Source organism: Primulina huaijiensis, chromosome 1 (genome assembly GCF_012295235.1).
Source record: "Primulina huaijiensis isolate GDHJ02 chromosome 1, ASM1229523v2, whole genome shotgun sequence".
Taxonomy (NCBI): domain Eukaryota; kingdom Viridiplantae; phylum Streptophyta; class Magnoliopsida; order Lamiales; family Gesneriaceae; genus Primulina; species Primulina huaijiensis.
Window position 1 is genome coordinate 1,359,498 of NC_133306.1, and position 12,116 is coordinate 1,371,613.

Below are 12,116 nucleotides of genomic sequence, written 5' to 3' on the forward strand. Positions count from 1 at the left end.
CAGAAATTGAATTTAGGTTCTTGAACAATGGATGAAATACTATCCAAGTTTAATTACTAACTAGCTATTTGAGTTTTTTTACAGCGACATTGCCAGTATAATAGTAAAATTAGTTTTGTTTTGACTGATAGGGATCTGAAGATGAGACTACTCAATAAATTGGTAAAACAAAATTGTATAATTTCATCTCTTAACTAAATTTTTATCACTAGTCCGTGATCAAGGTCAGGTCCGATCTTGCACACATGTCTGTATTGTTGCATATGTTGAAATGCTTTCTCGCATTTGTAGTATTCTTATCGATCGACGGTTCAAAATTATACTACTTTGACGTAAACGAACTCTATGATCATGGCTGCTCTCTCACATCAAGAGAGGATTTTATGGGTCGTCGGGGGACTTATATACACATTGTGATGTCCTTGTCATTAATAATAGATTGAAATCGATGCCTACATGCACGGATCCAATTTCATTCGAGGGTAAGACATTAATTTAACTTAGTACAAAAACGCATTAGTCTAATAAGAATTTTTTTGTAGGTTAAAATACATAGAGTTAAGAGATTCATGGCTAACGAAGTAATTGTTGTTGCAAGGGTCTTGCCGATAGTTGCTTATTTATTGGAGCTTTCAAAATCTTAGCCAGCAAGTTACAATTGATTTTTTTTGTTGATTTGAAACGATAATTTTATTAGAATAATAGAGAAAAATTACAAAGAGGCGGATGGGAGATCCGCAAAACACACACCCCTCGATGGTTACTACACTATCGTCGACTGTAAATAAATTTCAAATCCCTGACTAAGTCTGAGAATTAATAGTTGATTTTGGGACATGCTCAAGTAAAACTTAGTTTTGTAACCCACCATTCTCGAATTGCACTCGCTTTCTTGAAAATTCTGTCAATAGATCTCGGAATTGAATTTAGGTTCTTGAACAATGGATGAAATACTATCCAAGTTTAATTACTCACTAGCTATTTGAGTTTTTTTACAGCGACATTGCCAGTATAATAGTAAAATGAGTTTTGTTTTGACTGATAGGGATCTGAAGATGAGACTACGCAATAAATTGGTAATATAAAATTGTATAATTTCATCTCTTAACTAAATTTTTATCACCGGTCCGTGATCAAGGTCAGGTCCGATCTTGTACACATGTCTGTATTGTTGCATATGTTAAAATGCTTTCTCGCATTTGTAGTATTTTTATCGATCGACGGTTCAAAATTATACTACTTTGACGTAAACGAACTCTTTGATCATGGCTACCTCTCACATCAAGAGAGGATTTTATGGGTCGTCGGGGGACTTATATACACATTGTGATGTCCTTGTCATTAATAATATATTGAAATCGATGTCTACATGCACGGATCCAATTTGATTCGAGGGTAAGAAATTAATTTAACTTAGTACAAAAACTCATTAGTCTAATAAATATTTTTTTTGTAGGTTAAAAGACATAGAGTTAAGAGATTCGTGGCTAAAGAAGTAATTGTCGTTGCAAGGGTCTTGCCGATAGTTGCTTACTTATTGGAGCTTTCAAAATCTTAGCCAGTAAGTTACAATTGATTTTTTTTTTTTGTTGATTTGAAACGATGATTTTATTAGAATAATAGAGAAAAGTTACAAAGAGGCGGATGAGAGATCCGCAAAACACACACCCCTGGATTGTTACTACACTATCGTCGACTGTAAATAAATTTCAATTCCCTAACTAAGTCTGATAATTAATAGTTGATTTTGGGAAATGCTCAAGTAAAACTTAGTTTTGTAACCCACAATTCTCGAATTGCACTTGCTTTCTTGAAAATTCTATCAATTGATCCAGGAACTGAATTTAGGTTCTTGAACAATGGATGAAATACTATCCAAGTTTAATTACTAACAAGCTATTTGAATTTTTTTACAACGAAATTGCCAGTATAATAGTAAAATGAGTTTTGTTTTGACTGATAGGGATCTGAAGATGAGACTACGCAATAAATTGGTAATATAAAATCGTATAATTTCATCTCTTAACTAAATTTTTATCACCAGTCCGTGATCAAGGTCGGGTCCGATCTTGCACACATGTCTGTATTGTTGCATCTGTTGAGATATGCTTTCTCGCATTTGTAGTATTTTTATCGATCGACGGTTCAAAATTATACTACTTTGACGTAAACGAACTCTTTGATCATGGCTGCTCTCTCACATCAAGAGAGGATTTTATGGGTCGTCGGAGGACTNTTAGAATAGTAGAGAAAAGTTACAAAGAGGCGGATTAGAGATCCGCAAAACACACACCCCTCGATTGTTACTACACTATCGTCGACTGTAAATAAATTTCAATTCCCTTACTAAGTCTGATAATTAATAGTTGATTTTGGGACATGCTCAAGTAAACCTTAGTTTTGTAACCCACCATTCTCGAATTGCACTTGCTTTCTTGAAAATTCTATCAATTGATCTAGGAATTGAATTTAGGTTCTTGAACAATGGATGAAATATTATCCAAGTTTAATTACTAACAAGCTATTTGAGTTTTTTTACAACGACATTGCCAGTATAATAGTAAAATTAGTTTTGTTTTGACTGATAGGGATCTGAAGATGAGACTACGCAATAAATTGGTAATATAAAATTGTATAATTTCATCTCTTAACTAAATTTTTATCACCAGTCCGTGATCAAGGTCAGGTCCGATCTTGCACACATGTCTGTATTGTTGCATATGTTAAAATGCTTTCTCGCATTTGTAGTATTCTTATCGATCGACGGTTCAAAATTATACTACTTTGATGTAAACGAACTCTTTGATCATGGCTACCTCTCACATCAAGAGAGGATTTTATGGGTCGTCGGGGGACTTATATACACCTTTTGATGTCCTTGTCATTAATAATATATTGAAATCGATGTCTACATGCACGGATCAAATTTGATTCGAGGGTAAGAAATTAATTTAAATAAAAAAAAAAACTCATTAGTCTAATAAATATTTTTTTTTTGTATGTTAAAAGACATAGAGTTAAGAGATTCGTGGCTAACGAAGTAGTTGTTGTTGCAAGGGTCTTGGCGATAGTTGCTTACTTATTGGAGCTTTCAAAATCTTAGCCAGTAAGTTACAATTGATTTTTTTTTCGTTGATTTGAAACGATAATTTTATTAGAATAATAGAGAAAAGTTACAAAGAGGCGGATGAGAGATCCACAAAACACACACCCCTCGATGGTTACTACGCTATCGTCGACTGTTAATAAATTTCAAATCCCTGACTAAGTCTGATAATTAATAGTTGATTTTGGGACATGCTCAAGTAAAACTTAGTTTTGTAACCCACCATTCTCGAATTGCACTTGCTTTCTTGAAAATTCTGTCAATTGATCCAGGAATTGAATTTAGGTTCTTGAACAATGGATGAAATACCATCCAAGTTTAATTACTGACTAGCTATTTGAGTTTTTTTACAGCGACATTGCCAGTATAATAGTAAAATTAGTTTTGTTTAGACTGATAGGGATCTGAAGATGAGACTACGCAATAAATTGGTAAAACAAAATTGTATAATTTCATCTCTTAACTAAATTTTTATCACCAGTCCGTGATCAAGGTCAGGTCCGATCTTGCACACATGTCTGTATTGTTGCATCTGTTGAAATGCTTTCTCGCATTTGTAGTATTCTTATCGATCGACGGTTCAAAATTATACTACTTTGACGTAAACGAACTCTTTGATCATGGCTGCTCTCTCACATGAAGAGAGGATTTTATGGGTCGTCGGGGGACTGATATACACATTGTGATGTCCTTGTCATTAATAATATATTGAAATCGATGTCTACATGCACGGATCCAATTTGATTAGAGGGTAAGAAATTAATTTAACTTAGTACAAAAACTCATTAGTCTAATAAGTATTTTTTTGTAGGTTAAAAGACATAGAGTTAAGAGATTCGTGGCTAACGAAGTAATTGTTGTTGTAAGGGTCTTGCCGATAGTTGCTTACTTATTGGAGCTTTCAAAATCTTAGCCAGTAAGTTACAATTGATTTTTTTTGTTGTTGATTTGAAACGATAATTTTATTAGAATAATAGAGAAAAGTTACAAAGAGGCGGATGAGAGATCCGCAAAACACACACTCTTCGATTGTTTCTACACTATCGTCGACTGTAAATAAATTTCAAATCCCTGACTAAGTCTTATAATTAATAGTTGATTTTGGGACATGTTCAAGTAAAACTTAGTTTTGTAGCACACCATTCTCGAATTGCACTTNTTTGAAAATTCTGTCAATTGATCCAGGATTTGAATTTAGGTTCTTGAACAATGGATGAAATACCATCCAAGTTTAATTACTGACAAGCTATTTGAGCTTTTTTACAGCGACATTGCAAGTATAATAATAAAATGAGTTTTGTTTTGACTGATAGGGATCTGAAGATGAGACTACGCAATAAATTGGTAAAACAAAATTGTATAATTTCATCTCTTAACCAAATTTTTATCACCAGTCCGTGATCAAGGTCAGGTCCGATCTTGCACACATGTCTGTATTGTTGCATATGTTGAAATGCTTTCTAGAATTTGTAGTATTCTTATCGATCGACGGTTCAAAATTATACTACTTTGACGTAAACGAACTCTTTGATCATGGATGCTCTCTCACATCAAGAGAGGATTTTATGGGTCGTCGGGGGACTGATACACACATTGTGATGTCCTTGTCATTAATAATAGATTGAAATCGATGCCTACATGCATAGATCCAAGTTGATTCGAGGGTAAGACATTAATTTAACTTAGTACAAAAACTCATTAGTCTAATAAGTATTTTTTTTGTAGGTTAAAATACATAGAGTTAAGAGATTCGTGGCTAACGAAGTAATTGTGGTTGCAAGGGTCTTGCCGATAGTTGCTTACTTAATTGTTGTTGCAAGGGTTTTNAATTACTATCCAAGTTTAATTACTGACTAGCTAGTTGAGTTTTTTGACAGCGACATTTCCAGTATAATAGTAAAATGAGTTTTTTTCTGACTGAAAGGGATATGAAGACGAGACTACGCAATAAATTGGTAAAATAAAATGGTTAAATTTCAAATCTTAACTAAATTTGTATCACCAGTCCATGATCAAGGTCAGGTCCGATCTTGCACACATGTTTGTATTGTGCATCTGTTGAGATGCTTTCTCGTATTTGTAGTATTTTTATCGATCGACGGTTCAAAATTATACTACTTCGACGTAAATGAACTTTTTGATCATGGCTGCTCTCTCACATTAAGAGAGAATTTTATTGGTCGTCAGGGGACTGATGTACACATTGTGATGTCTTTGTCATTAATAATAGATTGAAACCAATGCCTACATGAACGCATCCAACTTGATTCGAGGGTAAGACATTAATTTAACTTAGTAAAAAAACTCATTAGTCTAATAAGTATTTTTTTTTGTAAGAGAAAAGACAGAGTTGAGATATTCGTGGCAAACGAAGTATTTGTTGTTGCAAGGGTCTTTCCGATAGTTGCTTACTTATTGGAGCTTTCAAAATCTTAGTCAGTAAGTTACAATTGATTTTTTTATTTGAAATGATAATTTTATTCGAATATTAGTGAAAAGTTACGAAGAGGCGGATGAGATATCCGCAAAACACACACCCCACTATGGCTATTACATTATCTTCGACTGTAAATAAATTTCAAATCTCTGATTAAGTATTTTAATTAATAATTGATTTTGGATAAATAAATTTCAAATCTCTGATTAAGTATTTTAATTAATAATTGATTTTGGAACAAGCTCAAGTAAAACTTAGTTTTGTAACCCACTATTCTCGAATTGCACTTGTTTTCTTGAAAATTCTCTCAATTGATCCAGGAATTCAATTTATGTTCTTGAAAAATGGATGAAATACTATCCAAGTTTAATAACTATCTAGCTATTTGAGTTTTTTACAGAGACATTTCCAGTATAATAGTAAAATGAGTTTTATTTTGACTGATAGAGATTTGAAGATGAGGCCACGCAATAAATTGGTAAAATAAAATTGTATAATTTTATCTCTTAACTAAATTTTTATCACCAGTCCATTATCAGGGTCAGGTCCGATCTTGCATATATGTCTTTATTGTTGCATCTGTTGAGATGCTTTCTCGCATTTGTAGTATTCTTATCGATCGACGATTCAAAATTATACTCTTTGACGTAAGAGAAATCTTTGATCATGGCTGCTCTCTCACATCAAGAGAGGTTTTTATGGGTCGTCGGAGGACTGATATACACATTGTCATATCCTTGTGATTAATAATAGATTGAAATTGATACATACATGCACGGAATCAATTTGATTCGAGGGTAAGACATTAATTTAACTTAGTACAAAAACTCATTAGTCTAATAAGTATTTTTTTTCTTGTAGGTTAAAAGACATAGAGTTAAGAGATTCGTGGCTAACGAAGTAATTGCCGTTGCAAGGGTCTTGCCTATAGTTGCTTACTTATTGGAGCTTTCAAAATCTTAGCCAGTAAGTTACTATTGATTTTTTTTATGTTGATTTGAAACGATGATTTTATTAGAATAATAGAGAAAAGTTACAAAGAGGCGGATGAGAGATCCGCAAAACACACACCCCTGGATTGTTACTACACTATCGTCGACTGTAAATAAATTTCAATTCCCTAACTAAGTCTGATAATTAATAGTTGATTTTGGGAAATGCTCAAGTAAAACTTAGTTTTGTAACCCACAATTCTCGAATTGCACTTGCTTTCTTGAAAATTCTATCAATTGATCCAGGAACTGAATTTAGGTTCTTAAACAATGGATGAAATACTATCCAAGTTTAATTACTAACAAGCTATTTGAATTTTTTTACAACGAAATTGCCAGTATAATAGTAAAATGAGTTTTGTTTTGACTGATAGGGATCTGAAGATGAGACTACGCAATAAATTGGTAATATAAAATCGTATAATTTCATCTCTTAACTAAATTTTTATCACCAGTCCGTGATCAAGGTCGGGTCCGATCTTGCACACATGTCTGTATTGTTGCATCTGTTGAGATATGCTTTCTCGCATTTGTAGTATTTTTATCGATCGACGGTTCAAAATTATACTACTTTGACGTAAACGAACTCTTTGATCATGGCTGCTCTCTCACATCAAGAGAGGATTTTATGGGTCGTCGGAGGACTTATATACACATTGTGATGTCCTTGTCATTAATAATATATTGAAATCGATGTCTACATGCACAGATCCAATTTGATTCGAGGGTAAGAAATTAATTTAACTTAGTACAAAAACTCATTAGTCTAATAAGTATTTTTTTTGTAGGTTAAAAGACATAGAGTTAAGAGATTCGTGGCTAACGAAGTAATTGTTGTTGCAAGGGTCTTGCCGATAGTTGCTTACTTATTGGAGCTTTCAAAATCTTAGCCAGTAAGTTACAATTGATTTTTTTTTTTGTTGATTTGAAACGATACTTTATTAGAATTTACAAAGAGGCGGGCGAGAGATCCGCAAAACACACACCCCTCGATGGTTACTACACTATAGTCGTCTGTTAATAAATTTCAAATCCTTGACTAAGTCTTATAATTAATAGTTGATTTTGGGACATGCTCAAGTAAAACTTAGTTTTTTAACACACCATTCTCGAATTGCACTTGCTTTCTTGAAAATTCTGTCAATTGATCCAAGATTTGAATTTAGGTTCTTGAACAATGGATGAAATACCATCCAAGTTTAATTACTAACTAGTTATTTGAGTTTTTTTACAGCGACATTGCAAGTATAATAGTAAAATGAGTTTTGTTTTGACTGATAGGGATCTGAAGATGAGACTACGCAATAAATTGGTAATATAAAATTGTATAATTTCATCTCTTAACTAAATTTTTATCACCAGTCCGTGATCAAGGTCAGGTCCGATCTTGCACACATGTCTGTATTGTTGCATCTGTTGAAATGCTTTCTCGCATTTGTAGTTTTCTTATCGATCGACGGTTCAAAATTATACTACTTTGACGTAAACGAACTCTTTGATAATGGCTGCTCTCTCACATCAAGAGAGGATTTTATGGGTCGTCGGGGGACTTACATACACATTGTGATGTCCTTGTCATTAATAATATATTGAAATCGATGTCTACATGCACGGATCTAATTTTATTCGAGGGTAAGAAATTAATTTAACTTAGTACAAAAACTCATTAGTCTAATAAGTATTTTTTTTGTAGGTTAAAAGACATAGAGTTAAGAGATTCGTGGCTAACGAAGTAATTGTTGTTGCAAGGGTCTTGCCGATAGTTGCTTACTTATTGGAGCTTTCAAAATCTTAGCTAGTAAGTTACAATTGATTTTTTTTTTTTGTTGATTTGGAACGATAATTTTATTAGAATAATAGAGAAAAGTTACAAAGATGCGGATGATAGATCCGCAAAACACACACCCCTCGATGGTTACTACACTATCGTCGACTGTAAATAAATTTCAAATCCCTGACTAAGTCTTATAATTAATAGTTGATTTTGGGACATGCTCAAGTAAAACTTAGTTTTGTAACACACCATTCTCGAATTGCACTTGCTTTCTTCAAAATTCTGTCAATTGATCCAGGATTTGAATTTAGGTTCTTGAACAATGGATGAAATACAATCCAAGTTTAATTGTTGACTAGTTATTTGAGCTTTTTTACAGCGACATTGCAAGTATAATAGTAAAATGAGTTTTGTTTTGACTGATATGGATCTGAAGATGAGACTACACAATAAATTGGTAATATAAAATTGTATAATTTCATCTTTTAACTAAATTTTTATCACCAGTTCGTTATCAAGGTCGGGTCCGATCTTGCACACATGTCTGTATTGTTGCATCTGTTGAGATGCTTTCTCGCATTTGTATTATTCTTATCGATCGATGGTTCAAAATAATACTACTTTGACGTAAACGAACTCTTTGATCATGGTTGCTCTCTTACATCAAGAGAGGATTTTATGGGTCGTCGGGGGACTGATATACACATTGTGATGTCCTTATCCTTAATAATAAATTGAAATATATGTCTACATGCACAGATCCAATTTGATTCGAGGGTAATAAATTCATTTAACTTAGTACAAAAACTCATTAGTCTAATAAGTATTTTTTTGTAGGTTAAAAGACATAAAGTTAATAGATTCGCGGCAAACGAAATACTTGTGGTTGCAACGGCCTTGCCGATAGTTGCTTACTTATTAGAGCTTCCAAAATTTTAGCTAGTAAGTTACAATTGATATTTTTTTTTGTTGATTTGAAACGATGATTTTATTATAATAGTAGAAAAAATTTACAAAGAGGCGGATGAGAGATCCGCAAAACACACACCCCACAATGGCTACTACATTATCGTGGACTGTAAATAAATTTCAAATCTCTGACTAAGTCTGATAATTAATAGTTCATTTTGGGACATGCTCAACTAAACCTTAGTTTTGCAACCCTGTGCTGTCGTTGACCACCAATTTAATTCCTACTCTTTTAAATAAAAACGAGTATAATGGTGAGTAGGGTCGAATCCACAGGGAACGGTAGATTTATTTCTTTTGATAATAAAAATAGAAGGGGGGATTTGTTTTGATAATTACTAAATAAAATAGCCTAAACTAAAATTACCAAGCAAGACAAAATATTGAATCTAGAATTGAAAATTAATCGACGAAAATAAAGTGAAAAATATATTATGAGAAATACTGATTCAAAGGGATTCTACTATTTAATTATCTCATTGTTCATCGGTTAACCAATCATTTATTCATGTTATTACAAGCAATTAACCTTAAAATTATAGGGATAGCCGCTAAAATTCTTGTGTTTTCCTAAATTAATTGACCAAACCCAGCATCCAGTCAAAACTTATTAGTAATTAACTGGGTACGATAGCGTTCCATATTAATTGAAAATAGCATTTCAGTTTTGTGAAAACAGTTAATCCTAAAATCTAAGAACCGAGATAGCTGCAATTGATAGATCGAGTTTCGTTGATTTATTTAGACTAAATATGCTATGATAGCACAACACATCTAATCTATGCTACTCGTGTACCAATCATTCATGACAATCACGGATCACTGAATTCATGGCTAGCAGTAGAAAATTATATAACGAATTAAATTGTCAGATTAACCGAGATACAACTTTCATAGTATTAAATATAAATCAACAAATACTTGGAATAACAAGAATATTAAATCCAAAAAAACAAAACCTCACAGTGATAAAATTAAAATAGTAGATTATCCCTTGAATCAAACTAAGAAAATTAGCCTAACATGATTTGATATACAATCTCCATGAAAGTTAAATAAAGAAAAATAAACAAAAGTATGAAAACTAAATTCAAAGGAAAATTGACACCACAAAAATCCTTTGCCTTCCACGTGAGTTGTTAGTGATTGGATGAAAAATCTTCTCTGCCTCCTCCCTTGTACTTGTGTTACGTGAGATTGGAAATTGGTTGGAGAGATCTTTTTAATTCTTGTGCTGCCGCTGGAGTGGTAGATTTGGGCCTTTTTTATTTAAGCTAAAAAAAGCCCACTAATCTTAATTAACCCTAAATCTTAAAATATAAAATAATAGATAATATTTTATCTATATTTTCCCTCTTTGTACTTTTTGGCAGCTGAAATATCATCACAAGACGTGGCCACGCCTTATTCCCGGACCTCTTCTGGTTTGGCCATTTTCTTTCAAACTATATCTTGGAAACTTCAAATGTGATAAATATCGCCTTTTTTAACTCAATTTTTGCTCCAAGACCGTGAAAGTTCCTCCTATAATAAAATTACACAAAAATGTGTCAATTAAACATATCGGAGGTTAGAATAATGGGAAATATGAAAATAAAATATTAACTATTTCGAGCCTATCAAAATCTCCCACACCTAAACGATGCTTGTCCTCAAGCATACAATAGATCAACTCATTATCTCAATTTTTCGTCTTCCTTCCGCTTCCTCTACTTATCCAAAACATTTTTCATGCAACAAGACATTTTACTTTCAGAGCATCCCACAAAATAACATCATGAACAATCACTGCAATCAGAATGTGTAGAAATTAAAATGCATGGGATTTAACAACTCCTCACAAGATTCGCTCATTCCGCTCATTAGTGTCTAGGATATATATATCAACAAACTCTAATGTCAAATGCACTGAAAATTTTTACCATAGGCTTGCAAATATATCACATCCTTCCACTAAATGAATGAATTAAAATACACAAACAAGAAGGGCTATAAATGGGTTGTAACGTGGCTAGGGGTAAGGTAGGATAAAAGGAAACAATGAGCTATGGAATTGGAGAAACCATATGCACTTTTCACAAAAACAATTTGCATCTAAAAACTCTTATATCTCATTATAACAATCAAGAGCATTTTTTTTTATTTGTTTGCTCTTCTTTTCTTTGTCACTTCGTCTACTTCTTTTTTTTTCTATTTTTTTGTTTTTTTTTGTTTTTTTTTTTTTTTTGTTTTTTGTAGACGGTGACTATAAGGATTCGAGATTGACTAAATCCCAACAATTCACACTATTTTGGATTGAGTGATGCTATTTGTGAAAAGTTTACATGATTCTCCAATTCAAGGTTCAAAAAAGGGGATAACCAACAAAAAGGATTTTTCACGGCTTGTAATGTGGTTATTTTTATTCAAAGAAAAAGGCTGAGGCTCAAAATTGGTTCACTAGGGGTCTATGAATCAGGGTAGGCTCAAAGAACGGCTCAGATGATGCGAAAGAAAATGGTTTGAACCTAATGCACTTATCATTTTGTCTATGTACCTACTCCACCACAAAGTGTTGACAAAGACATGTATAACAATNGATATCCTTGTCATTAATAATAGATTGAAATTGATGCATACATGCACGGAATCAATTTGATTCGAGGGTAAGACATTAATTTAACTTAGTACAAAAACTCATTAGTCTATTAAGTATTTTTTTCTTGTAGGTTAAAAGACATAGAGTTAAGAGATTCGTGGCTAACGAAGTAATTGTCGTTGCAAGGGTCTTGCCGATAGTTGCTTACTTATTGGAGCTTTCAAAATCTTAGCTAGTAAGTTACAATTGATTTTTTTTAT